Source organism: Papaver somniferum, chromosome 8 (assembly GCF_003573695.1).
Source record: "Papaver somniferum cultivar HN1 chromosome 8, ASM357369v1, whole genome shotgun sequence".
Lineage (NCBI taxonomy): Eukaryota > Viridiplantae > Streptophyta > Magnoliopsida > Ranunculales > Papaveraceae > Papaver > Papaver somniferum.
Genome location: NC_039365.1, coordinates 84,146,234 through 84,174,018, shown reverse-complemented (window position 1 = coordinate 84,174,018; position 27,785 = coordinate 84,146,234). Strand labels below are relative to the sequence as shown.

At 38.7% G+C, this 27,785-nt stretch overlaps 1 pseudogene; it reads right to left on the bottom strand.

The window, feature by feature from the left end:
• Nucleotides 1–6,943: 6,943 nt before the first annotated feature.
• LOC113307183 lies at nt 6,944–7,043 on the bottom strand (annotated as a pseudogene).
• Nucleotides 7,044–27,785: the final 20,742 nt, after the last annotated feature.

Here is a 27,785-nt window from a genome sequence, read left to right as displayed (position 1 = left end):
TCTAAATTTAACTTGGAGTAAGCTAGTGTATGTAGCGGCTTAATACAGTGTGGTGTTCAAATCTAGACTAGGTCCCGGGGATTTTCTGCATTTGCGGTTTCCTCGTTAACAAAACTTCTGGTGTCTGTGTTATTTCTTTTCCGCATTATATTTTATATATAATTGAAATATCACAGGTTGTACGTAGTTCAATCAATTAATAATCCAAGTTGTTTGTTGATATGAATTGATTGACACTTGAACATTGGTCTTTGGTACCTCTTAAGTTGTTTCTCATAAGAATCAAGCTCGCGGATTTCTATCTGTTTGATTTGTTGATTACATTGAGAAACAGAGATATAACTTTTGGATGTATTCCTTGATTGAGTCTGACTGTCTAGTTGATTCTCTTGGAAATATATTGGAGTTATTCCATACATATTATCGAAACGAAATACTGGGTGTGGTTGTTTGACCCCCGCTTTTTCAAGAATAACAATGATCGTTTGCAAGAACGGTTGAGACTTGAGAGCTTCAACCAGTGGATTTCAGTTTTCTAGTCTATCCTTGAAAAGAAAATGATTCTAGCCTGAGTGTCGAGTCTGAATAGCTCTTCATTACATACCAAGAAACTTATGTTAACCAACTCAAATGGTTGGCCATTAAAAAACAACTGAAAACATCAACCATTTGAAAGACAACAAAAATGGACCAAAATATATTGTCATATATTCATAACCAACTACATCAGAGATTTTAGTTGTTGAAAAACACTGATTGAATCATACACTATAAACAAACTAAGTAAATTTTTGAGACCCATCATTCTTTGTTGTGTTCATCGTTTAAACTTCATTTGGGCAATGCAATGATTTTATTGTTACGGTCAAAGACAAACGATAAACTGAGATCATGTACCTAGGTCATAAATGACCAGGGTCGCTGTCTATAGATCAGCTAGGCAAAGCATTTTTGTGATACTCGAGAGATTAAATTCTAGGTTCTATAATAAGAAAAAACACAATGAAACAACAAGTACATACAACAATACATCCAATAAGAACCTAGCGGATCGGGCGATAATGCCATACTAACTCAGTTAGTACAAACCATCTCTCTTTACTCAGTTTAATTTCAAAGTATTACCTTTTCATCACATTTTTTATATTTACTATATTGTTATGTTATTCATTTTAATTTTCATTGTTCTTCATTTGTTTTTTAGTTTAATTATCATGTGTAACTAATCTTTCATGTGCTCTCCTTAGATGTGTTTACATGTTGTTGTTTCTCTAATGGCATTTGCCACTTGTATGGTTGTGTTCATGGCGTTTGCCGAGCATGTTTCTGTTTTCATTAATAGTTTGAACCTATGGAAGATTTGAGATGGTATCAATGGTGTTTGGTTGAAGAAGATTCAAATCCGATCTGACTCAGTCGATTGGTTTAGAAGTATATCCCCCCTATCCTTATTTTTCTAAAAATTTCAAAAAATCACATTTTACTATGTCATCCGAAAAATCTGGCTATTCCTTATTCTCAGCCTCACTATTTCCAGTTGTGATTTCCTTAGTTATAATAGACCCATATCTCATATCATAAATACGCATAAATCGGGAAAAGGTAATAATATTTTGTTACATTATCAACATAGGTTTGCAAACCCTAATTTTTTCAGTAATCTCAACATGGAAGAAAATGGATCATCTCAAGTTGGAGATTTGGTTAACAAGTTTAAGCAAGCCACACTTGATTTGGGGGACACTAATGAGGTAGTTATCTTTCAGCAAGATAGCAACAATGAGAAAGGTGATGAAGAAAATTCCTGGGAAGCTGGTGCAATTGGTAAAGTGATCATCGGGGGAAGAATGAATCATGATCTAGTTGAAAAATACATTAAGTTCACCTGGCCTTTTATGACAGAAGAAGATCTCAGAATTATAGAGATTGATCTGAATACCTTTATCTTCAAGTTTAGTAACTGGACTCTACTAAACAAGGTAATCAAATAGCGTTCTTGGAGTATCAACATAAAGCTTTTGGTGGTTCATGATTATATCCCTGACATGTTATACACTGAAAAGCACTAGGGATTTCATCATTTCTGGATTCAACTCAAATTCCTCTTGCCTGAGCATATGAATGTAGATGTTGTGACTAAAATTGGAGAAATAATGGGAGAAGTAGTGGCTATAGAACCAAAATATGAAATCCCATTTGGAAGTATTTCATTCAAAGTCTGTGTGAACATTGATCTCACTAATCCTTTGAGAAGAGTGTCAAAGCCATAAATAACGCTGGTTTCACTCGATGGATTAAATTCTTTTATGAATGTCAGACGAGTGGTATATGTACTGAATGTTATATAATCAAACATTGCAAAGGCGCTTGTAAATATACAGCCAACTTCCTAGGAAAATCTCATGAAAACCCTGACTTTTTTAGAAAAATTAGCAATCTAAGGAAAACGGTTTCACCTAATACCTCTACAAATGTTACATCTCCTAGGAAAAGTCAGAAGAATCTCACCAAAATAGCAATTTTCACCCCACCTAAAGATGGTATTCCTATCAATATGGATTTCTTGATCAATCAAAGTAGTAACAGTAATGAGGATGAAACTAGACTAGGAAAGAGGCTTAGAATTTCCTGTGATTCTTCTCCCAATCCCAATGAAGCAGAATCTTCTTCTACCAACACCATCACTTATTCCAACACGGGGATTCAAGAATCTCAAAGCTCCACTACACGAGAAAAATGATATGAAAATGCATTAATAGAGAGTCGGGTAATTTTTTACACTGATCTTTTTTTCCTGCATTATACACTTTTCCTACATCATAACTGTTATAATCATTCTAAGATTCCTATTTACATTTAAAGTTAGGAATTTCATTTCAAACATTTTATATGTAAATCTGCATGCATTTATTATCATCTTAGGGTTTACATATTTTCTCATTGAAAACTTCGTTTATTTTATATGGTCTGGGATTTGCTTATTAACTGCATCAAAATAAGTGACTGCCAGGGAGTGCATGGAAGGGGGGGAAGTATCATTGATACAGTAAGTAGAAGGTAACCCACATACCTGGATAAAGTTCTGGAGAGCCAGCTGAAAAGCATGAACTTTGTTTGTTGAAAATAAATCTCCAAGGATAGCTTTTTGCACCAAAGTTGTCTGACTTTGAGGAGCGAGATAACAATAGGTACTAGTGTCGGCCATGGTGTAAATGCCAAGTCCACCATCTTTGATAGGCAAGGTATCTAATCTCTACTATAAAGGACCAAACCCCGCACCATCGCCAGTAATTAGTATTCTCAAGTACTTAGGTAAATGGTCATCGAAAAGATCAGTGGCTGATTGCATAGCTACAGGATTGGTAGTTCGCATTGCGAAATATAATCTATACACACCAGTGCAATTGCAAAGTAGAAGCATCTCACTTTGAGGGTCCTTGAGTTTCTTGATTGCATTCATAAGTTGAACTGTCTTATTCACCCTTTTCAGCATCATATCGCTAATAAAGTTCAAATCTAAACTCACCGGTCCACCCAAAAGTTTAACACCATTAGCAGGTCTACCAATATATGAGGGGAAAACACCATCAGATGTGCTTCTAGGATCAATGGAAGGACAAAAGACTTCCCTTTTCTTTATATTGAGATGTAGACCTCTATTTGGTCCTTCAGTTTCGATTATGCTCAAAGCCTTGGCTACCTCTAGAGTGTCACCAATAATTGTACCATCATCAAGGTACCAGGCGTGTAAATCGAGATTGCATCGAGAAGCAATAATCTTCACTAAGGGGTGAAGTGTCAGTGCAAACATCAAGGGACCGAGAGGGTCCCCCTGCTGAACTCCAAGTGCAGAAGACAAAATATATTGGTCGTAATAGAGCTTAGCAGGTTGCAAGTAGCAAAATTCTACCCAACGAGAAATACCTGGGCAATGAAGACGAACTTCCTTGATGAGCTGAGATCTGCTCACCATGTTGAAGGCATTAGAAAAGTCAATAAGAAGCATTGACATTTTGTCCGATTAACCTTTCATCTCCAGTAGGCGATTAACAGCATGCAAGATACTCTCCCCTCCAGCTGGTATACCAACCCCAAATTGGTAGTCACCTAGATAAGAAGTCATCTCTTTGGAAACCGAGGAGGCAACCACTTTCGAAACCAGTCTTCGCCAAACTGTACCAACTGCAATTGGCCTAATACCACCCCCAGGTTTAAGCAACGGAGTCAAGGGCGCACTGGCAATGAACACGGATTTTTATCACAACAGAAAATATGGAAAGTCACGTGTGTGACCTGTTTTAGGGAATTTTAGAGAGATTAAAGTGTTGTAAACCTTCCCAAAGATTTGTATCTAACTAAGGAAGAGTTTAGAATAAAAAGGAAAGCTCAGAAACGCGTAGAAATTCTAAAACAAGAAATTGCCGCAACTTTGCCGTGAAGATAAGGAAAGAGATTTTGGAAGATTTGGGAGAGATTTAATCAGTATTTTTGATATAAATAGATTGTTTGGGTCATATAGAAGGGGTGTCGAGAGTTTGGGGACCTGAGGAGAGCCAGAGAAGAAGAAATCAGAGTTTTACCAAACTCTGTTTCTGCTGCTGCTGCTGAAGAGGAAGAACACGAAGAACATTGACGCACGGAAAACAGTCGCAGAACAGTGTCGTTGTTCAACAGCAGAAGAGCAGTAACGTTTATATACAAAAATTAATCATTATTCCTCTTTGTACCAGAGATTTGTAACACTTTTACGCTGTTGCAAATCAGCTGCTTTACACCTTTCACTCTTTTAATCAACTTTTGAGCAACAAACATGTATTTTGAGCAAGTGATTAATATGAGGAGCTAAACCTCATTGCTGAGGCGATAGAGGAAGCTATTTTTCCAACAAAAAGTGTATATTCTTATTTATTTATTTATCGCAATTATTTTTATAATTGTTTTGCCTTGAGTGAAAATTGTTTGAATGATTCTTGTTAAGCAATTGTTATTTCTGTTGATAGAGCATGCTTGGACATAGGTTTTTGATGTTCTATGCTTCGGATTTACACTTGTTATTTTGAGAATCTACTTGTTGAAATAGTTTAGAATCAAATTGAACGAAAAAAATTGCATGAATATGAATATTGGATTAAATCACTTTGAATTTGGAAAATAGTGGAATCTTAGCCTTAGTGTTCTTTTAATATTGATATCAACTTTGATTGAGTTTGCTATAATTTTTAGTAATTTTTCTATTTTAATATTAGAATTTAAGTCTAATTAATATCCTTCAAAAGTCTGAGAATCGAACCACTTTTACCACTATCTACAAATCACATCAATTTTTGGCGCCGCTGACGTGGACTTGTTTTTAGGGTTTTAGATTTATTTTATTTTTATTTTATTTTTATTTTTATTTTATTATTATTTTTATCCTTTTTTATGTTTTTGGGTATTTATCTTGTGTCTACAGGTTCTAGATCATAAAGAAAATTGAGCCAAAGAGTTTGGTGATTTCATAAAGACTTGGAGCTAAAGATTAAAGCAAAAAGAACAGAAAAGAAGACAATTTTAGTTTAGGGTTTGTTTATTTTCTTTTAGGAAAAAAAAATTGTATTAGGGTTTATTATTTTTGTAATTTTTCTTTACTTTTTTGGACTTTTGGACTTTAGGACATTATTTTTTTTATTACCCTACGGAAGGGTACTTTAAATATAAACTGTTTGCAGAGAAGGAGGACAATTACGATATTGTCTCTGCACCTTGGGTTCGTACACTAGACATCGAAGTCAGTGGCCCGAGTCGACTACAACCGATTCATCCCCCGTCTGGAACGGGAGGTAAGATTCTAAACACTCGCGAATCCCATGTCAGCGAGTTACTGGACTCCTTCGTATGCATATATGTTGAAGACTAAATACGGACATTTATTTTTCTAGTAAAGGGCAAGTCCTGGCCATACAAGATAAGGGTTCGGATTTCATCACCGTTCTCTTCTTGCCTGCTTTAGGAACACGTAACCTACGCGAACCTAAGCCTAAAATTTTGAATAGAACGAGACCGATAGGGTAACGAGCTTAACAGGAAAGTCATTCGAAAAATATTGGTTACTCTTTTAAGCATACTTCGAAGTTCTTGACGGTTTCTGTAAGTTGAATGCGTGACTGCGCCGCCTTGTAATACCGGTGAAGCCTTGGGTATCAAAGCTCCACCGAGCTTCCCTCGCCTCTATTCAACTTACGTTAACTCGGATTGATTCCAGAGGGGTTTCCTTAAATTATAACGAATTCCCGTTCGAAGGATTAGAAGCTGGTCTAGAAACAATCTAAGTAGAGCCATCATGCTTTTTGTTTGCTAGAAATCAATTGGTTTGATTAGGTTGAGTCGGCCTTGATCTGTGTTTGCTTACCCTTCCAATTTAGAAAATTCTATTGTATGCCTGAACGTAAAAGAGACGCACTAGGTAGATTTGTTAAAGAGAAACCTAGTAGTTCGAAGCGTCTCGATTACCTTAATCTAGAAAGTCCGACTTTTGAAGAGTCTGTTTTTGAACGTCCTTTGACTGAGGAGAGAATCCATGCTGTTTCGATAGCGCCAGAAATGACAACTTTGAAAGCTTTGTTGAATCCAACTAGGACTACTCGTCCTTCGTGTATTAAGTTAGCTGAAACGGAGGTACCCTATGAACTGAAACCTGGGACTTTACAGATGCTCCCAATATTTTTAGGGAAAGAAAATGAAAACCTTTATTACCATGTTAGGGATTTTGAGGAAATTTGTAGTACTCTAAGAATAAGAGGCTTAGATGATGATGCTTTGAAACTTAGGTTATTCCCATTTTCCCTGAAAGATAAGGCCAAATCGTGGATGTATAGTTTGGACTCTGAGTCAATTGAGACATATGAACAACTTACATCTGCCTTTTTCAATAAGTTTTTCCCTAGGCACAAAACATCGTCTATTAGGACGCAAATATGCACATTTTCACAACAAGAGGGAGAATCTTTATATAGGTATTTGGAAAGGTTCAATGATTTATTATCCCAGTGTCCTCATCATGGTTTAGAAAAGGTTAGGCTAGTTCATATCCTTTATGAGGGTTTAGATTATTCCACAACGACCATGGTGTCTCTATGCACTGGTGGGTTTGAAAACCAAACTGTTGATGCGGCGATGGAATATTTTAATGAAATCGCCGAAAAAACCCAACAATGGGAAAATAGTAGGGCACCCCAGAAAATAATTCTTTTAAGTAGAGGAAACGTTAATAGGGTAGAAGGTTGTTATGAATCAGATGCCAAAATTGTTGTTATAGCAAAAAGGTTAGAAGCCTTAGAAGTGGGCCAGACTAGTGGTAGAGTGGAGCCTTTTTGGGAAGGCCGGAATATTGAAGAGCAAGACAATGCTCTTTATAATAACACTAGATTTGATAACCGTCAAAATATTGACCCATATTCAGAAACCTATAATCCTGGTTGGAGAAACCATCCGAACCTTTCGTGGTCTAAGGGCCAAAGTCAAGGTCAGTTTAGTAATTCTAATGCTCTCCCAGGTTTTGGCTATACTAAGAATCCTTCAGGACTAGCTCAGTTTCAGAATCTGTCAGATAAGAAAATCCTAAGTTTACAGGAATCTCTCGCCTTGTTAACTCAGCAAACTGCAAAATTTCAGTTATCCGTAGAAAAGAGTCTAAAAGCTAGTAATAGGATAGGACAAGAAAATAGTCAGGCTATTTCCGAGTTAAAAACCCAGGTTGGTCTGATAAGTGATTCTTTGAGAGAAAAAGGTAAGTTTCCTAGTCAAACACAACCCAACCCTAGAGGAGTTCATGAATTAGGTGCAAAACCATCGAATCAATGAATGCTGTTAGAACCCTTAGAAGTGGTAGAGTTGTTGGTGTGAATTCTAAATGCACACAATACACTTGCAAGTATACAAGGTCAAGATTTATAATATAATGATGAGTAGGGGTTTGTCCACAGGGAGAGGAGCATATAAGAAGTTTTCCTAGCTAAGGTGTGTAATGAGCTAAGGGCAGGCAAGGTTTCAGGCAGAGAAATAAGAACACAAGGTAAAGCAATAGAGAAGCAGGCTAAGAACCAAAGCAGGGTAAAGCAATACAGAAGCAGTTAAGAAAGCAACAAACAACCAAGGCTTGGCAGCCAAGGGCAAGAGGCAGGATTGTGCACTGACTTCAGTGCACAGTAGCTACAAGATGCAGGAAATAAAAGCAAGAAAATAACTGATACACACAGGACTGAAATTAAAAGTGACTGAAAGAGTGTGGTGGTAAGCCAAGGCATATCCACCTTGTATCCTAATCAAGTGACATGGTCTAGGTTAAGTTCATTCCTAAGCATACAACTAGAAATGAAAGAACACCAACTTGCTCACTAGTCTACCCCTAGCATTGGCTGTCTTTTGACAGTACAGCCAATCACAGGCTCTATGAGCATTGGCCTCTCTCATACACAATCAAACACAGCAACAGGAAGTAACTATCTAGCTCATTCACACTTGACAGTGCACAAGGCTTCACTGAGCCTTGGCCTGAAGATGATTAGCTCATGCTAACCATGAAGTGACAACATCATACACTAACATAGATAATTCATACATAACTAGCAACATATCAGATAATCAACACATAAGCAACTTGCAACTGTTAACTGAGAAGAACACTGAAAAATAAAATTTGCAATTCTCTACTGGCTAGTCCAGAGAGGTAAAGTCTCCTCTAACTTCCCCAACACCAATTTATACCCATTACACAAATTAGGTTTTCCCCAATTTTCCCCAAAGTCAGTAAAATTAGGTTTGAATTACCTACTGTTGATGAAATTCTCGCTCCATCTCGTCGACCCATCTTCTCTCTTCTCTCGTTCCTCTCGAGCTCCAATTGATGCTTTAATCATCATTATATCAATTTCTCACCTAGGGTTTCAGGCAGAGATGAGAAATTGAGGTTGTTGATGTAAGATGGTAGTGATGGGTTAGGTAGAGTTGGGGAGAAATAGTGGAGTGATTTGGGGGTAGGGGGGTGGGGTGATGGTGGTACGGCAGGTGGGTGGTTCTGCAGAGGGGGTGATGGAGGAGATGGTTCGAAGAAAGGGAAGGGTGCGTTTGTTTGAGGTGTAGGTGCTCGGTCGCTAGGGTGTGAGGCGAGTGTATCGAGTTTGATGATCTGCGACGCTGAGCCGTGGGATAGGGAGATGAAAGATCAATCGGACGGTGAGATGAAGTGAAGCTTGTAGCGACCGCTGGATTTATAATACAACAAATCAACGACGCTAGATGGGTTAGGTGTTGTAGTGTAAGGCGGAGATATCAAACGTTGATGAACAGCAAGGGAGCGACCGTTGGATTCAACTACCATCTAATCTGAAGGCTTGGAATTTCAGCGCTGTGGTGCTTGGCAGAGACTTCAGATTTTGATGCTCTATGAAGGAGCGACCATCGGATGCTTCTGAGAACTGATCTGATGGCTGAGAACGGAGGCGCTTTTGTGTGTAGAAAATGAGGTTGTGCGCACCATTCTTCGCGGCTTCCTTGCGTAATTTCTCCCGGCTTTTCACTACTTTTCTGCTCTTTTCGCTCCGCGACTCATCCGAACTTTATTTATTACCTAAAAATGCAAAATTAATTAATAAAATATTTATTCTTGAAAACAATGAAAATACAGAATATGGGATAAAATGTAGAATTAATGCACAAAAGATGAGTTAAATGCCAACAAAAAGGGATAAATATATACAATATTTGGCACTCATCAAATACCCCCAAACCTGAATTTTACTTGTCCTCAAGTAAAACAAAACTAAGGAAATCCTAACTATACCACTGTCGCTGGTCTCTCGAATGCATTTAGCGTATGCACTAAGCCTTTTAAACCACTAAGTGTCCCTAGTGGACGAGTTGAAGTCTCGTGAAGGTTTGCTTAGAACGTACCTACAAAGTTCTAGGTCAAAATATAAGCTCATATTCCATCAAACGTGACATGTGCAAAACAGTTTAAGCTCACAGCAAAATGGAGATGTCAATCTAGCTATCGAAGGCACAATCCTAGCACTGATAACAAAAGGACATGTGATAAGAGTGTAAAGTGTATCTACACATGTGTAAAGAAAGATCTGAAGTCATGACTACTAATCACCAAGAGATAGTTTCTCAGGCTAAGAACTGAGGTCGAAATCTAGCTAGCTGTCCGGACTTTACGAGAATTGTGAATGAGTTGGAGGTATTTCACAATTACTCGCGTTGTACATCAATGGCATACACCCTCCTTGCTTATTACAACAAACAACAAAAGATGACTATTTACATGACTCTTATTTACATTGACATCTCTTTTTATTTTTGGAACAAGAGATGATGGAATTGATAAATACTTGATTTTTTTTTATTTTTCTGATTTATTTTTTTTTTTTTTTTTTTCTGAATATAACATCGTTTTTTTTTTTTTTTTTTTTTTTTTTTTTTTTTTTTTTTGAACTGAAAAACACTTTTGATACAATACAAAAGGAAACAAAAATTACATGACACTTTGCAAGAGGTAGCCCTTTTTGATGCACCCAGTTAAATTCGATGGTTGTCTTTCTTAATGTAACCTCCACCTTCTATCCCAACCAACCAAAGAACAAGCTAGTCAAGTTTCGTTCAGTATTCTAAAGTGATTGGCAATCGTAACTTCCTATCAACACCTTGAAGATCGAGGCCATACATGTATTGGTAGATCGTGCGCGTGCAAATTTCTTATCACTATGTGAATTGTGCTAGAATCAGGGTGCCTAAATATCTAGACTAAGACTCCTAATAAAAATACATATTTGCACAAGAGTCAACATTTCAAGGTAAATGAGCTCCATTTTTATGATTTTTTTCATTTTTTAATTTTTTTAATTTTGATTTTTCAATTTTTTTGGAATTTTTCAATTTTTTCAAAAAGAAGAAGGAGTTCGTTTTCAATTATGCAAATTATCATGGTATCTACTCTATACCCCAAACCTAAACTAAACATTGTCCTCAATGTTTCAAAGTATGGAAAGAATTATAAAACAATATATGAAAGGGACATGCTGAGTAGAGTAAAAGGAGAGAGAATACCCGATTGTACGGTGGCAGCTCGATTAAAACTCCGTTATTCAAGGCAAAAATCCATCATATTAGCAGTCACAATGGATGAGCACAAAATACACAAAAGGAAATTTAACTAACACATTATCTACAAGAAAATTTTGGTTTTTAATGGGATTGGACTTTTGGAAAAATTTGGTTTTGTCGGGAAAAAGAAAAATTTTGGTTTTTAGGGAAACATTTGGAAAACAGTTTGGTTATTAGGGAAAAAGTGGACCAGTTTAGTCCACATAGACTGGGTCCTCCAGGTCGGTTGTTTCAATGTCGGGTGGAAATGGCTCAAGGAATGGCTTTAATCTCTGCCCGTTGACTTTGAAAACGTTCTTGTTGGAGACATCCTCCAACTCTACAGCTCCATGAGGAAAAACTGTGCGTACTAGGTACGGACCCTTCCATCTGGAACGCAGTTTTCCTGGAAAAAGATGTAATCGGGAGTCATACAGCAAGACTTTCTGACCAGGAGTGAAGGATTTGCGCAGAATGCGCTTGTCATGAAATATCTTCATCTTCTGCTTGTACAGCTTGGCACTGTCATAAGCCTCATTTCTCAATTCTTCCAACTCGTTGAGTTGAAGTTTCCGTTGAATTCCAGCTTCGTCAAGAGAAAAGTTCAGCTCTTTGATTGCCCAGTAGGCACGATGTTCTAATTCCACAGGTAGATGGCACGGCTTTCCATACACTAGACGATAGGGGGACATGCCAATTGGTGTCTTATAAGCTGTTCTATAGGCCCACAAAGCATCATTCAATCTCAATGACCAATCTTTCCTGGACGGGTTGACTGTCTTCTCGAGAATGTGCTTAATTTCCCTATTAGAAACTTCTACTTGTCCACTGGACTGAGGGTGGTACGGAGTAGCAACCTTGTGAGTTATGCCATACTTGCGTACTAAAGACTCAAAGTACTTGTTACGAAAATGTGAACCGCCGTCACTGATGATGGCTCTAGGGGTACCAAAACGTGCAAATATGTTCTCTTTTAGAAATGAAAGTACCACCTTGTGGTCATTTGTTCTGGTTGCTATGGCTTCTACCCACTTAGAAACATAATCAACTGCGACTAGGATGTACAGCTTGCTGTCAGACATGGGAAATGGACCCATGAAGTCTATCCCCCAAACATCAAAAATCTCCACAATCAAAATGGGGTTATAACCGGAAAAGCCATCTAGAAAACAGTAGTGACTGTGTCCAGACACACGTTCTAGCATTTGGTCAAAGAAAGGGAGCGGGAAGTGATCCTTCCTTGTTACTGTGTTCAACTTCCTGTAGTCGATGCATACTCGCCATCCTGTGGTTGTACGAGTAGGGACTAATTCATTCTTGTCGTTCTGAACAACAGTAATGCCTGACTTCTTAGGCACAACTTGAATGGGACTAACCCATTTGCTATCGGGAATTGGGTATATGATACCCGCATCAAGTAGTTTCAGGATCTCTCCTTTGACTACATCTCTCATGTTAGGATTAAGTCTCCTTTGCATTTCCCTCGATGGTTTGGCATTCTCTTCAAGGTTAATGTGGTGCATGCAAATGGTGGGACTAATTCCTTTGAGATCTGAGATGGTCCATCCTAAGGCCTCTTTGTGTTCCTTAAGTACTTCTAAAAGCTTACTTTCCTGTTCCGTGTCTAAACATGATGAAATAATGACAGGTAAAGTATCAGAAGAACCTAGGAATGCGTACTTCAACGTACTAGGCAATGTTTTCAATTCAAGCTTGGGTGGCTCAACAATGGATGGAATAAGCTTGGAATCAGAGAATATGGGTGGTTCCACTTCATATTTCCTTTCAGTGATGTCCATTTGAGGTACAGATTCGAGCAGAGATAGGACGTCACTACAGTATGCATCATCATAGAAATCAGGGTTAAAGTTCTCCATACATGCTTGAAAGGGGTCGACGGATAGAATGTTAGTCAACGAATCTTGCATTAATCCTTCAATCATATTAACTTCATGCACATCATCATCATCAAGATTCACAGGTTGTTGACTAATATCGAACACATTCAGTTCTACCGTCATGTTACCAAAAGACAGTTTCAATACTCCATTCCGACAGTTGATGATCGCGTTGGACGTAGCCAAGAAAGGACGTCCTAAGATGACAGGAATGTGACAGTCTGGGTTTTGTACAGGTTGAGTGTCTAAGACAATGAAGTCTACGGGAAATAGAATTTGTCAACCTTGATCAAAACATCTTCCACCACTCCACGAGGAATCTTGACAGATCGGTCTGCCAGTTGTAGAGTGATAGATGTTGGTTTCAACTCCCCAAGACCTAACTGCTCATAAACAGAATATGGCAGTAGGTTAACACTTGCACCTAGGTCTAATAACGCTTTATTGACCGTGTGTTCTCCTATAGTGCAAGAAATTGTTGGACATCCTGGATCCCTAAACTTGGGTGGAGTTTTGTTCAGAATGATGGAACTCACCTGCTCAGCTAAAAAAGCACGTTTTTGCACATTGAGCTTGCGCTTTTGAGTACACAAGTCTTTGAGGAATTTGGCATAAGCAGGGATTTGCTTGATTGCTTCAAGAAAGGAATGTTGATGTTGACTCTCTTGAACAGATCTAACATCTCATTGTAATGGGTACTTTTCTGTTGATAGATCAATCTTTGAGGAATGGAGCAACAGGAAGATGAGTTGGCAAAGGGACATTCACAGCAGTAGAATTGTCAGATTTTTCAACTTGCTCAGATTCTTTGGTTTTCTGGGGTTGTGGAGACAACGTGGAATTTGTATCAGACTCATTAGGTTCGCCTACGTTGTTCTCGATGACTTTACCACTTCGGAGGGTGGTAATGGCATGGTTTGATCAGGTGAGGTTTCAGTGCAGGATGTTGTGCCTGTTTGAAATATCCTCTTTGGATTTTGTTGGGGTTGGCTCGGAAGTTTACCCTTTTCTCTCTCACATATTTGATCCATCTTTTGATCTAGATTTTTCTGACTTTGCATCAAACTCTGAAACATTTCCTCTAAGGTGGACAATCTCTTGTCGGTATTGTGTTGAGGATATGATTGTTGTTGAGAGTTTGATTGTTGTTGAGGGTTTCTCGGGTGTTGATAACCTTGATTGTTCTGATATCCCTGATTGTTTGATAGCTCTGATTGGGTTGATAGCTCTGATTGGGTTGAGATGGTCCTCCTTGAGTGGGTCCTTTTGACCATGAAAAGTTAGGGTGGTTTCTCCATCCTGGATTGTAGGTCTGTGAATAAGGGTTATGCTCTGGTTTCTGAAACATGGCATGTGCCTGTTCAAGCCTAGACTCCTGGATTGCAAGCAAATCTGGACAATTTTGGAATTGATGGTTGGGGTCGTTACAAGCAGCACAAACAGATGAAGCGACATGTTCTCGGAGAGTAGTGGTGGAAGGTTTTGAATTTTTATGTAGTTCTAACTCTTCTAATCTCCTAACTATTGATGCCATGTTTGCTCTTCCCTCAAAATCCGCTTCAATCCTAAAAGCCTTTGCTTCGGATGTAGTCTTTCTGGTTTCACGGATGGATTCCCACTGTTGCGTCTTTTCAGCTACTTCAATCAAGAAGTCCCAAGACGCGTCAGTTTTATCTACGAATAGACCATTACACATCGACTCAATCGTTGTTCGGGTGGACACATCTAGACCTTCATACAAAATTTGCACAAGTCTCCATTTTTCAAAACCATGATGGGGACATTGGAGCAATAGTTCATTGAATCTCTCCAGGTATCTAGCTAAGGTCTCACCTTCTAATTGCACAAAGCTATTCAGACTTTGACGAATTGTCGCAGTCTTGTGGTTCGGGAAAAACTTTTGAAAAACTCCTTTATGAGGTCATCCCATGTCATGATGGATTGAGGCTGTAAAGCATAGAGCCAGGCCTTTGCCTTATCTTTCAGGGAAAAAGGAAAAAGCCTTAACTTCAGGGTTTCGTCGGTCATTTGAGTGAAACGCAGAGTTCCACAAATTTCCTCGAATTCTCTCACGTGGTGGTACGGGTTTTCATTCTCAACACCTCTAAAAATAGGAAGCATCTGTATTGTGCTTGATTTCAGCTCATAATGGCCATTAGCCTCGGGTAGCACAATACAAGAAGGTTGACTGGCTCTAGTTGGGTACATATAATCCTTGAGGGTACGTGGTTCTCCCATTGTTTCTGGTTGATCTGGACTGTCTCCCTCAGAACTTAGAATTTCGATAGGTTCGTCTGGGTTAATTCTAACAAGTCTGTTTGTCTGGTCTCTGTAGGTCACAATCATGTCCTAGTAGGTACCTTAACTAACATGTTGGTCAGACAGAGCAATCGGAAACAATTTGGCCCACAAGGGTTATAAAGATTTGGTTTTGAATGGGTTTTGGTTTAAAGAAGGGGTTTTGTTTTTGGTTTAAAAGATTTGGGCTTTGGAAAAAAAATTTTTTTTTTTTTTTTTGAACTAAACCTAGCATAAATTATCACAACTCATAAAAGAAAATAAAAAACAATAATAATAATAATTAAAACAAACCCATAAAAGAAAAAAGAAAAATAAAAGAAAACAAAAAAATAATTACAGTCCCAAATAAAAAAGAAAAAGAAAATAAAAATTATTACAATCCCAAATAAATAATTAAATTAATTATTACAAGCCCGAATTTGAATTTAAATGAGGCCCAAGTGGGTTAACTCATGGGTTAGGCTTACTTGTTTTTTGGAGGGAAGCCCAAAATTAGGCTTTTAGTCCCCTTTTAGTTGCACAGCCCAGTTGGGCTTTAGGATCGTCCTAGCAGCTCACGTCCAAGCCCAGCAGAAGCAGCGAAGCCCAAGAGCAGCAGCAACGGAGCCCAGCTGAAGTTGCAAGCCCAAGAACAGTTAAGGTTACTGAGCCCAGCTCAGTTGGTTCAAGCCCAGTTCAGAGGAAGTTGCACAGGCCCAGCAGCAGCAGTTGGCAGCAACTTGGCAACAGTAACAGCTTGGCAGCAACAGCACCAGCAGAGCAGCAGCAGCAACAAGCTTGGCAGCAGCTCAGCAGTTGGCAGCAGCAGAGCAACACTTGCAGTTGCAGCAGCAGCTAGGCAGCTTCAGTTGGCAGCAAGCAACAGCAACAGCAGCAACTTGGCAGGGCCAACAACAGCAGCAGACTCTGAAAACTTCAAAAAATATGGCAGCCAGCTCCCCGGCAGCGGCGCCAAAAACTTGGTGTGAATTCTAAATGCACACAATACACTTGCAAGTATACAAGGTCAAGATTTATAATATAATGATGAGTAGGGGTTTGTCCACAGGGAGAGGAGCATATAAGAAGTTTTCCTAGCTAAGGTGTGTAATGAGCTAAGGGCAGGCAAGGTTTCAGGCAGAGAAATAAGAACACAAGGTAAAGCAATAGAGAAGCAGGCTAAGAACCAAAGCAGGGTAAAGCAATACAGAAGCAGTTAAGAAAGGCAACAAACAACCAAGTCTTGGCAGCCAAGGGCAAGAGGCAGGATTGTGCACTGACTTCAGTGCACAGTAGCTACAAGATGCAGGGAAATAAAAAGCAAGAAAAGTAACAGGTGATACAAGCATACAGGACTGAAATTAAAAGTGACTGAAAGAGTAGTGGTGGTAAGCCAAGGCATATGATCCACCTTGTATCCTAATCACGTGACTGGTCTAGGTTAAGTTCATTCCTAAGCATACAACTAAAATGAAGACACCAACTTGCTCACTAGTCTACCCCTAGCATTGGCTGTCTTTGACAGTACAGCCAATCACAGGCTCTATGAGCATTGGCCTCTCTCAAAGACATTCACACACAGCAACCAGGAAGTAACCAACTAGCTCATTCACATTGACAGTGCACAAGGCTTCACTGAGCCTTGGCCTGAAGATGATTAGCTCATGCTAACCATGAAGTGACAACATGCTACACTAACATAGATAATTCATAATAACTAGCACATATCAGATAATTCAACACATAAGCAACTTGCACTGTTAACTGAGAAGAACACTGAAAAATAAAATTTGAACCAATTCTCTACTGGCTAGTCCAGAGAGGTAAATAGTCTCCCTCTAATGCTTCCCCCAACACCAATTTATACCCATTACACAAAATTAGGTTTTCCCCCAATTTTCCCCAAAGTCAGTAAAATTAGGTTTTGCCAATTACCTACTGTTGATGAAATTCTCGCTCCATCTCGTCGACCCAATCTTCTCCTGCTTCTTCTCGTTCCTCTCGAGCTCCAATTGATGCTTTAATCATCATTTATATCACCAATTTCTCACCTAGGGTTTCAGGCAGAGAGATGAGAAATTGAGGTTGTAAATGATGATTAAAGAGATGGTACGTGATGGGTTTAGGTAGAATAGAGTTGGGGAGAAATTAGTGGAGTGATTTGGGGGCGTCAGGGAGAGGTGGTGATGATGGTGGTTGCGGCAGGTGAAGAAGGTGGTTCTGCAGAGGGGTTGATGGAGGAGATGGGTTCGACAGAATGGGGAAGGGTGCGTTTGTTTGGGGTGTAGGTGCCCGGTCGCTAGGGTGTGTGAGGCGAGTGTATCGAGTTTGATGATTTGCGACGCTGAGCCGTGGGATAGGGAGATGAAAGATCAATCGGACGGTGAGATGAAGTGAAGCTTGTAGCGACCGCGCTGGATTATATAATACACCAAAATCAACGACGCCAGATGGAGATGGAGTTAGGTGTTGTAGTGTTAGGCGGAGATATCAAACTTCGATGCACAGCAAGGGAGCGACCGTCGGATTCAACTACCATCTAATCTGAAGGCTTGGAATTTCAGCGCTGTGGTGCTTGGCAGAGACTTCAGATTTTGATGCTCTATGAAGGAGCGACCATCGGATGCTTCTGAGAACTGATCTGATGGCTGAGAAAGGAGGCGCTTTTGTGTGTAGAAAATGAGGTTGTGCGCACCATTCTTCGCGGCTTCCTTGCGTAATTTCTCCCGGCTTTTCACTACTTTTCTGCTCTTTTCGCTCCGCGACTCATCCGAACTTTATTTATTACCTAAAAATGCAAAATTAATTAATAAAAATATTTATTCTTGAAAACAATGAAAATACAGAATATGGGATAAAATGTAGAATTAATGCACAAAAGATGAGTTAAATGCCAAAGAAAAAGGGATAAATATATACAATATTTGGCACTCATCAGTTGTAGACAATAAGGTAACCATGCCCGATAGTGAACATACTGTAGTTCACCCCTCAGGATCTCACCTATCAGGACCAGTAGCTGAAGAGACTGATAAAGTTTCTGATGATGTGAATTCGGTTCCTGAAAGGTCTGATTTTAGGCCTAGAGCCCCATTTCCTCAGCTATTAGTACCAACAAAGAAGGAATCGAACTTTAATGACATAGTGGAGGTTTTTAAGCAAGTTACCATAAACCTTCCTTTATTAGATGCAATTAGGCAAATTCCTGCTTATGCCAAGTTCCTTAAGGATATGTGTACGCGAAAGCGAAAACTTAGCGTCCATAAGAAAGCCTTTTTAGCTAGTCACGTAAGTTCAATCATTCAGAACACCACAACTCCAAAGTACAAAGACCCAGGTTCTCCTACCATTGCTTGCACAATAGGTAACTTCCGGGTAGAAAAAGCTTTACTTGACTTAGGAGCCAGTGTGAACTTACTGCCATTCCATGTATACTTACATCTAGGACTTGGTGAAATGAAACCTACTCAGATGACACTGCAGTTAGCTGATAGGTCTGTTAAAATCCCTCGAGGTGTTATCGAGGATGTTCTTATTGAGGTCGACAAGTTTATTTATCCAGTGGATTTCGTGGTCCTAGATACCCAACCTGTCCCTGACCCAGAGAACCAGATACCTGTGATTTTAGGTCGCCCATTTTTAGCTACGTCTAATGCGATCATTAACTGTCGAAATGGTGTGATGAGTTTATTTTGGTAATATGACTATGGAGATGAACATTTTTAATGTCAGTAAGCAACCTCATGAGCTAGATGACACATGTGTTGAAGAGGTGAACATGATAGAAGCCTTAGTTCAGGAGTCATTACCAAACATTTTGTCTGAAGACCCATTAGAAAGTTGTCTATCCCATTTTGGTTTAGATTTTGACGACGATAGCACTATTGAACAGGTGAATGCTCTATTAGATTCTACCCCTGTGTTAGACACTGATAGATGGAAAGCTAGGTTCGAACCGTTACCAGTTTCTGAGACTACCCTAATTCCTTCTTTAGAAGAGCCCCCAAAGTTGGACCTTAAACCACTACCCGATACTCTAAAGTATGTGTTTTTAGGCCCATCTGAGACTTTACCTGTGATTGTAGCTTCCGATTTGGATAGTGATCAGGAAAGTAGGCTAGTAAATGTACTTCAAGACAATAAGGAAGCTTTAGGGTGGACTATAGCAGACATTAAGGGTATAAGTCCTACTGTGTGTATGCATCAGATTCATTTAGAGGAAGACTCCAAACCTTCTAGGGAGATGCAACGTCGACTGAACCCTAACATGAAAGAGGTAGTTCGAAAAGAGGTGCTTAAGTTGTTAGATGCGGGTATTATTTACCCAATTTCAGACAGTAAGTGGGTCAGCCCTGTTCAGGTTGTCCCCAAGAAATCAGGTATCACTGTAGTCCAATGATAATAATGAATTAATCCCAACCCGAGTGACCACGGGATGGCGTGTGTGTATTGACTATAGGAAATTGAACAAGGTCACAAGGAAGGATCACTTTCCCCTTCCTTTTATCGACCAAATGCTAGAGCGATTAGCTGGACATAGTCACTATTGCTTCTTAGATGGCTACTCCGGTTATAATCAGATCGTTATTGCCCCAAAGACCAAGAGAAAACCACTTTTACCTGTCCCTTTGGTACCTTTGCGTATAGACGCATGCCTTTCGGGCTTGTAATGCCCCTGCGACTTTTCAGCGTTGCATGATGAGCATATTTTCTGACATGGTAGAACGGTTTTAGAGGTCTTTATGGATGATTTTTCAGTGTTTGGTTCATCTTTCGATGAGTGCTTGCATCATTTGACATTAGTGTTGACTAGGTGTAAGGAAAAAAATTTAGTGCTTAATTGGGAAAAATGCCATTTCATGGTTAAATCAGGAATTGTGTTAGGGCACATCGTTCTTCAAAGGGTATAGAGGTAGACAAAGCCAAAGTTGACCTTATTAAGACTTTACAGGTCCCAAAAACCGTAAAAGATATTAGGTCATTCTAGGGCATGCAGGTTTTTACCGTCGATTCATTAAGGATTTTAGCTTGATTTCTAGACCTCTTTGCAATTTGCTTGCAAAAGATGTTAAGTTTGTCTTTGATGATGCTTGTTTAGAGGCTTTTGAGAAGCTTAAAACTTTACTCACTACTGCCCCGATAGTCCAGGCACCTAACTGGAACCTACCCTTTGAATTATGTGTGATGCTTCAGATTATGCTATAGGCGTGTCGTAGGACCGAGAAAACAAATTACTCCATGTGATTTACTATGCTAGCAAAACTCTGAATGATGCCCAAATGAACTATACAACTACCGAGAAGGAATTGCTAGCCATCGTGTTTGCCTTGGATAAGTTTAGATCCTATTTATTAGGTTCTAAGATCGTAATCTATACTGATCATGCTGCTTTGAAATACCTTTTTCTAAGAAGGATACCAAACCTAGATTGATTAGATGGATCCTTTGTTACAAGAATTTGTCCAGACATTAGAGACAAAAGGGTGCAGAATGTAGTAGCAGACCACTTGTCTAGGCTAGTTGTTAGTTCCCCTAATTCCCTTCCTATAAGGGAGTTTTCCTGATGAACAATTGTTCTCTGTTTCCCAATCACCTTGGTATGCAAATATAGTGAATTATCTTGTTACTGGTCGAATGCCTCAACATTGGGGTAAGCAAGATCGTTCTAGGTTTTTAGCCGAGGTTAAGCATTTCTTTTGGGACGATCCTTATCTGTTTAAGTATTGTCCGGACCAGATTATTAGGAGATGTGTATCTGAGAGTGACCAGTCTAGTATTATCTCCTTTTGTCATGAACATGCATGTGGGGGTCATTTTAGTGCTAAGAAGACTGCTGCTAAGATTTTGCAGTGTGGATTTTACTGGCCTTCGTTGTTTAAAGATTCCCATAGTCATTGTGTTTCTTGTGAGCGTTGCCAGAAGTTAGGAACCATTTCCCGTAGAAATATGATGCCTTTGAACCCTATTTTAGTGATTGAGGTCTTTGATGTGTGGGGCATTGATTTTATGGGTCCATTTCCTATTTCGTTTGGTTATCTTTACATACTTGTCGCTGTAGACTATGTGTCTAAGTGGGTTGAGGCGGTTCCGTGTAAAACGAATGACCACAGGGTCGTAGTCCAGTTTTTGAAAGAGAATATACTTACACGTTTTGGTACGCCGCGAGCTATAATTAGTGATGGAGGTTCACACTTTTGTAATAGACCGTTTGCTCTTTTAATGAAACAATACGGTATTACCCATAAAGTAGCAACCCCATATCACCCTCAGACTAGTGTTCAGGTAGAGGTTTCCAATAGGGAAATTAAACGTATTCTAGAGAAAACAGTTAATCCAAACAGGAAAGACTGGTCGTCGAGGCTTACTGATGCCTTATGGGCTTACCGTACTGCTTTTAAGACACCCATTGGAATGTCACCTTATCGTTTAGTGTTTGGCAAGGCATGTCACCTTCCTGTTGAGTTAGAGCATCGAGCCTATTGGGCTATTAAGAACTTAAACTTTTCACTTGACAAGGCAGGAGCTCAAAGAAAGCTCCAGCTCAATGATTTGGACGAGATTCGTAGAGATGAATACGATAGTGCTAAGGAGTATAAGAACAAAATGAAACTTGTGCATGATAGGAATATTTTGCGAAAGTCATTTTATCCAGGTCAAAAAGTTCTTCTGTATGATACTCGTTTGCATCTATTCCCCGGAAAGTTGCGCTCTCGGTGGACCGGTCCTTTTGTGGTTCGTACTGTTTTTCCTCATGGCGCTGTTGAGATTGAGACACCATATGGTAGTAGTTCTTCGAAGGTTAACGGTCAGCGATTGAAGCCCTTTTTAGAGCCTTTTCCTACAGGTGATGTTGAGGAGGTCCCTATGGAGGACCCTGTTTACCTTGATTGACCATCGAAGCGATTTTGTATGTTGTATAATATTTTTGTAGGTTTTTGGTTACACTTCACCCAGGTACTATCTTTCCGACTTCTCTCTTTACTATTTCCTCATGTTACTTATATTTTTGGTACTGTTCTTTAATTAGAAACATTGAGGGCAATGTTAGATTTAAGTTTCGGGGTGGGGTAGAACTTTTTGTTACCTTTTCGTTGCAATAAATAAACTCCAGAGCCTAGAAATTTATCCTTATTAAGGATGGCACTAACCAATCTAAGTGGATGGAAGCATTTTGGTTGTAGGAGTTGAGGAACCAATCTGACTAGATGGCAACATCTAAAGAGTCTATTCATAAAAGCACAGAGCTCAGGTGTTAGAAATAACATGATAGTTTCACCATATCTCGTTGAGTCCTTTTCACTTCTGTTTTTATTTTGTTTTGTTTTGTTTTTAAACTATGTTTCTCTAAGTGATTAGGTGGGTCTCACGATTCAAGTTGTTATTAATGCTAGGGTGAATTAGAGTGATTGAGATTAAAAAAAAAAAATTGAGACCAGACCATCAGACCAACTGGAATAAATTCAATAAAGTCGACCGCTGGAACCCTTGTATATGCCAGTGTGTTGACCTAGAGTTAGGATTATCAACCATTGGTACCCTTGTATATGCCAGTGTGTTGATATTAGTCAGACTAGTATCTCAGTCCATTAGGATAGGTTCATTTTGGCGGAGGCCTTCAGACAGATATGAGAAACACCGTTCACCTAGTAAACATCAAAACCATCTATGTTTTTCTATATCCATCTTCTTGATCTATCCATGTGATTAGTTTTGACTCCGAATATTGATGTCCATAGTGCGACTATCTGAGTAGAGCTCTGTCACTTCATATGAATTTTAGTATGCTTGAGTGCGAACTCGTGTACAACAATTGGAATTTTGCATCAGGGTACTTCCTCCTGTAGTCAATAAGTATGCCAACCAAGGAGATTCTTTAGTGCCTTCCAAGGTTCTGTGTAGATAGCTAGGGTCTGGAGTATAAAGGTTTTGTGGGTATACCTCTGGTAAGCCCTCCGGAGACAACACTCCGCCACTAGAGACACCTAGGGGTTTAAAGGCTTATTGCATACGCTAAATGCAATTGACGATGCCTACGACAGTGAGTTAGGATTTTATTTCTATTTTATTTTTGCTCGAGGACTAGCAAATAATAGGTTTGGGGATATTTGATAGACACATTTTTGTGTCTGATATAATCTCAATTGTATATATTGTTAGTGCTCGATTTTGTATTTATTTTGGCTTTTTATGTCTTTGTAGGTGTTTTTGGAAAAATAAGATTTTGCGGCGAAATTGGCTCGAAAAGTGTTTTTTGCGTTCATGGGAGAAAATTTGCTATTCGGACCCTCACTTTGGATAAGGGGTAACCTAATTACTAAGGGGAATCCCATTTCCAGGCAGCTGCTAATTGCACCCCTACACTGGATAGGCGACCATCTTCTACATTTGAATTATAAGTTTTGGCGGGAAATATCTTGACAGTTTATGGCAGATTTAGGGTTCTTGATTTGAAGGAGTTTGAGGTCGATTAAACCTCTGATTTTCATAGGATAGACTCCTTATGGGTCTAGGACTCTGATATGGGTGTTGAAATCGATTAGACTGGGCTCAATCGACGGATTTTTATCACAACAGAAAATATGGAAAGTCACGTGTGTGACCTGTCTTAGAGAATTTTAGAGAGATTAAAGTGTTGTAAACCTTCCCAAAGATTTGTATCTATCTAAGGAAGAGTTTAGAATAAAAAGGAAAGCTCAGAAACGCGTAGAAATTCTAAAACAATAAATTGCCGCAACTTTGCCGTGAAGAGAAGGAAAAAGATTTTGGAAGATTTGGGAGAGATTTAATCGGTATTTTTGATATAAATAGATTGTTTGGGTCATATATAAGGGGTGTCGAGAGTTTGGGGACCTGAGGAGAGCCAGAGAATAAGAAATCAGAGTTTTATCAAACTATGTTTCTGCTGCTGCTGCTGCTAAAGAGGAAGAACACGAAGAACATTGACGCACGGAAAACAGTCGCAGAACAGTGTCGTTGTTCAACAGCAGAAGAGCAGTAACGTATATATACAACAATTAATCATTATTCCTATTTGTACCAGAGATTTGTAACACTTTTACGCTGTTGCAAATCAGCTGCTTTACACCTTTCACTCTTTTAATCAACTTTTGAGCAACAAACATGTATTTTGAGCAAGTGATTAATATGAGGAGCTAAACCTCATTGTTGAGGCGATAGAGGAAGCTATTTTTCCAACAAAAAGTGGTATATTCTTATTTATTTATTTATCGCAATTATTTTTATGATTGTTTTGCCTTGAGTGAAAATTGTTTGATTGATTCTTGTTAAGCAATTGTTATTTCTGTTGATAGAGCATGCTTGGACCTAGGTTTTTGATTTTCTATGCTTCGGATTTACACTTGTTATTTTGAGAATCTACTTGTTGCAATAGTTTAGAATCAAATTGAACGAAAAAAATTGCATGAATATAAATATTGGATTAAATCACTTTGAATTTGGAAAATAGTGGAATCTTAGCCTTAGTGTTCTTTTAATATTGATATCAACTTTGATTTAGTTTTCTATAATTTTTAGTGAGTTTTTTATTTTAATATTAGAATTTAAGTCTAATTAATATCCTTCACAAGTCTGAGAATCGAACCACTTTTACCACTATCTACAAATCACATCAACAACATTGAGTAAATCAGTTGAAAGAATTCCTACAACAACACCATCGTCTCCCTTGCAAACTGTAGAAGAAGGGGTACAATAAACCTCCGTAGAATCACAGCCTGAAGCATTTGTAGTTAAGCAATCATCTATGTCTTCACTTGGTTTAACTAAACCATGGATTAAGAAATTAGCACCTGCACCATTGAGAGGTCCAGTAATGATATGTCCATGAGCAACTCCCTCTCGACCCTTGCACAACATTCTCCAAGTATGCATTTGCATACACATACAGAACAACCACATACGTAAACCAGAAAGAGCTTTCTCCCGCGCATCATAGATACTCAGGTTATTTGCAATCAGCTCTCTGCAGATAGTTCTGTTATCATCAGAGAACAAATGCTTGTCATGCAAATGTTTCACCAAAGAACCTTAGCATAGCCTCAGCCGTTAACTCCATTCCGACATCCATGAAGGTTCTTGAAGGGGCAATGACAAAACCAGACATCTGTTGTAACTAAATCTGTAGAGGACGAAGAACTGAAGGGCTCCTGTGAAGAAAGGGTTGCAGTCGTGAAGCAAATAGAGTCATACATCGCTGCAAAAAGCAAACCTTAATAGAAGAACACGAACCCTAAAAACAAAAAACCAAAGGAAATAAAACGAAAAACAGCGGCCAAGTTCGGAAAAATCGTGGAAAGAAAAGCAAAAATAGAGGAATATAATATCCTGGAATTTCCAAGGTTTAAAAACCGCTGACACTCGTAACCATCTCAATGATTTGGTTAGGTCCCAAAATCCTGACATCATCTTTATTTGCAACACAAAAATTAGTCAAGATAAAAGTAAACCTCTCTTAAGCCATTACCAATACCCAAATCGGGATTTTATTGATCCATTAGGTTTATCCGGTGGCTTAGTTTTACTTTAGAAAAATGGTTTTACTTGTGATCTATTAGATGCTAGTCAAAACAGTTTTAGTTTAGTTGTTCAGGCTGATCCTATCAAAACTAAATTTATTCTCACCTTTATGTATGGCTATACCAATTACACTAAGAAAAAGAAAACAATGGGATTACATCAAACAAATTAGTGAAGCTCATAATGGTCCTTGGATTCTTATTGGCGATTTAAATTTTCATCTTTTAGATGACAATAATAGTTCTTCTTCATCTGCATATGGTTTGGTAAATAACATCATTAATTCTTGTGGTCTTGAATACATTGGATTTATAGGAAAGGATTATACTTGGTCTAGTAATAAACTAGGTACTGGCACAAGAATATCTAGATTAGACACGACCTTAGGGAATGTAGATTATAGTCTTAATTACCCTAATTCCAAACTCCTACATCTTACTCAAGTAGGCAGTGATCATAATCCTATTATGCTTGTAACTGGTACTCATGTTTCAAATTGCTGGAAACCTTTTAAATTTTTTCTAACTTGGCTAGAGGATGAGACTTGTACTTCTGTTATGAAAATGCTTGGAAGATAAGTGTAACTGGCTCTCCTGGATATCAACTTGTAAGTTCAATCAGCAAGGAAAAAGCTATCTTTATGGAATATGACTCACTTTGGTAATGTGAACCAAAGAGTTGATGACCTGCAAAAAGAGCTTGATATCCTACAATCTCTTACCCCATCTGATGATAATCACAACAAGATTCTCAGCATTAACAAAGATATAAGCAAGTGGCATAAAACCGAAAGTGACTTCTATCAATAGAAGTCCAGAGATCATTTTATCTAAGACATGGAAAACAACAATAAGTATTTTCACATAAAAATAAACAGGAAAAGGGCAAGGTACAACATTGACTTTATTCAGGACCACAGTAATTGGTTGCATACAAGAGAAGAAATTTCTCAGCATCTTACTTCTCACTTTAAAGAAATAAGTACTTATGTGTCTATTATTCAAGATGAAAGTCTCTTTATGCTTCTTCCAACTATCATCTCTGAGGCTGACAATCTTCTACTTACTACAGTTCCTTCTCATCAAGAAATTTATGAAATTCTTAAAAGTATGGAGAATTGGAGTGCCCTAGGACCTGAAGGATTTCAAGCAGGTTTTTACAAAAGCCAGTAGAGCATTATAGGAGATGATGTTTGTTAGATGGTTACCAGATTCTTTGAAACCAAACACATTGTGAAGGAAATACATAAAACATACATATCTCTCATTCCTAAGAAGAAAAAGTCAATCTGTGTAGCTGATTATAGACCAATTAGTTTATATAACACATCATACATGATTATATCCAAGCTTATTGTCATAAGATTAAATCCATTAATGGAGAAGATTATATCATCATACCAGGAAGCTTATGTCTCTGGAAGACTAATAAGTAACAACACAGTCATTTCTCAAGAAATAATACATTCTATTAAGAAGAAAAGAGGTCAAATTGGGGGGATGGATCTAAAACTAAACATATCAAAGGCATTTAACATGCTAGAATAGAATTTTTTGATCAAAGTCCTAAAGTATTTTGGTTTCAGTGATGAAAAGACGAGGGTACCCAAATGCACCACAATCTTTTTGTTTCAACCTATAAGTCCTCTTACCAAGTGTGATTGTAATGACCCGTCCCTCCACCGATACTGTCCCCACTTAGCCACTGCGGTTATCCGGCAGTGTGGTGTTTTCAACGGGCATCGCTGCGGTAATCGAGCAGAAACTTCCCGGATGGTGACCCATCTCTGGATTACTCCCGCCCGAGCATGCTTAACTGTAGAGTTTTCTACTAACTCTGGAGCCAGTTGTGGTTGGCCGAATGGAATATAAGTAATGGTTTGTCATTTCCTAACACCGAGGCCTGGTGAGTATTTAATTGAGTTGTAGGAAAAACTTCCCAGTTAAACGTGCT